The following is a 2,609-nucleotide window of genomic DNA, read 5'->3' on the forward strand; positions in this document are numbered from 1 at the left end:
ATGAATGAAAACGTACTCAATGGATGTCCTTCATTTCCCACGTGGCTGGCAGGACTTGGGGACCGGTGAAACAAGTCAACATTACTCGCCCCTGGTTAAACAGGAACACAAGCCTTCCAGCCCCTATGTACAGGAAGTGAGGCCTCTTGGGTTGACAAAAAGTAGGTCTACCCATGAGTGTTACCATCTGAAGATTGTAATTGTTGCCTCCACCAGTGGGTGAGCTGAGTAGCTGGGCCAGCACTCTATTATGCCCTGGCAACACTCAGGGTCTTCATTCAAACACCTGCAGGGTGCCTTGTACGTGCAGGCATTGAACTAGTAACCAGAGCGTATACCAAGAGGCCCCAAGTCCTGTTTCTGCACCAGGGTAGGTAACGGGCTCATATGCTCAAGTGGGATTTTCCCTTACGGTGGCCCAGCTGGTTGCCATGGTGGCCACAGGCCCAGTATAGAGCCAGCCTTGTTGCCCGATGGGCCTGAGGTCGGGCCTCTCCAGCCTCCACGTCTTTGCTCACTACTGTAGAGCAGTGTAGAACTACTGAGAGCTGAGTGACCCGGGGTATCCTCAGCTCCACCTGGGCAGAATCCCTCAACCTGCCTGAGTCATAGGTTCTTCATCTATAAAAAGCAGGTTAAAAAAAAAATACCCTGGGTCCCACACTGGGATAGGGTGTGGAAAAGTGTTTTTAATAACTGCCAGCACCGTGTGACTACACAGTTTTACACAGATCTGGACTCATCACTTGAATAGATCCTGTCATTTAATACATTTCTGGTCTCTGCGCAAGCACTTGCCAAACATTTCCCACAAAGATAAATACCAAGGGCAGAAGGTGAGGGAGACTCATTACCAGGCAGAATATCCCTCTTTTCGCCTCTCTTTTAACCTAAAAGGGGCCCGTGCTTACGTCCCCAGATAGTGAGATGAGTGTGGATCCCCTGGCACAGTTCTGTCTGACACAGCAGAGACCTGACCTTATGGAGTGAATTAGTGTAGCTTCTTATGTTTTTTTCATCAGCCACAAATATGTCTGCCCCTAGCACAGAGATATAAAATTACATGCTTTCAGCTCTTCTGGTGTTTTTATTTTGTTTTGTTTTACTGCTTATATTTAGGTGCAACTTAACATTGTCACATTATGTGACCTATTTTCTATCACTATGGGGTAGGTTGGGGGGGGGGGGGGCAAGCTCAAAAGGAAGGTATTTGCATTGCTTAATGACATCATCTGGCCACGAACTAATATGAGGTCTGACACATACACATGCCTTTAGATGTCATGAATAATTTCTTAACAATCAGGCCATAATTTATACATCCACATGAATATTTTTCTTCCAGAAATATCCGAGGGGAAATTTTTTAATGTTGTTTTTAAAATGTTCTGAAGAATACTCTTACAAGAGGGCTATTTGAAGTTTGTCACTTTGAAAGTACAAATTTGAGTGTGTCTAGAAAAGTCAATGGCCTTATTTTATTCTCATACATCATGCACTTATCTTTCTTTTGTTAATATAGCAGGGTTTATATTCAAATTATTCAACAATTGGTACAGTGAGTATACCCACTAGGCAGAAGAGATTGGCTTACATGTGGTGTCAGAGCAGTGATATGGAATAAAGGATCCACATGCCTTGAGTGGCTTGGGACATTAAAACCCTATGATTACATATGGAGGACACATTCTACCTTCGAGAACTCTTGATCTTAGACTATGTGGTAAACTCAGATGAACTGGGGGAAGGACAAGATCACTCAGGCAACAAATAGTTCCAGCAAGAGTTCTTGCTCTCCACCCAGAGAAAACGCAAGCAGAGGGCTTAGGATCGCTTCCAATATTAAAGATTTGTTTAAGCTCATTGCCCCACTCATAATGACATATTGCAATAACAGTGATGGCCCTGCTTTTCATAATGGCAATACAAAGGTGACTGACTGCTTGGACACTTCTACCTATCATAAGTGAAGTCACTAAGCCATTTAGCCAAAACCCAAGGTTTCGCTTCTATTGCTCTAAGTAATTACTTTTGGGTAAACTTCATTTAATGGCTCTAGTTGCATTTTGTGCTTTTCCAGATCATCGCTCTTCACAATTAACCAGTTGGCTCCACATTTGCTATTTTGAAAGGAAGTCTACTGCTCTATTCCTGACCTTGAGCCCAGACTCTCCTTTGCCTAGTGACATTCCATGCAGCCCAATAGCACCCTCTATGCTCGGCCAAAAGAACAGACTCACTTCTTTGGTGTGTCATATTCCAGACATTTCTGAGTTGTAAGAATCTATTTTCCATCCACTACTTTGTTCTTTTTTGACTTCATTCAGGTTCTTCCTTCAGCTGGGTTCAGTCTGGAAGAAGTTTAGAGGCTATTTCAACACAGGAGGGTGACCAAGATTAAAACAATAATATTACAGCCTTAGATCTAACAACAACCAAAATGTTCTTCTTCCCTGTTGCTCTTTATCTTTGTTGTAAAGTCAACATCAAATAAAAAAGGACTTATCCATAATCTCTAAACAATCGTCTCTTATATGAATGTATGTCATTCCCTCAATTTTGTATCTCTATCATTGCATTTATTACATCATATTATTTGTTCAACTTCT

The sequence above is a fragment of the Myotis daubentonii genome, chromosome 4 (assembly GCF_963259705.1).
Source record: "Myotis daubentonii chromosome 4, mMyoDau2.1, whole genome shotgun sequence".
Taxonomy (NCBI): domain Eukaryota; kingdom Metazoa; phylum Chordata; class Mammalia; order Chiroptera; family Vespertilionidae; genus Myotis; species Myotis daubentonii.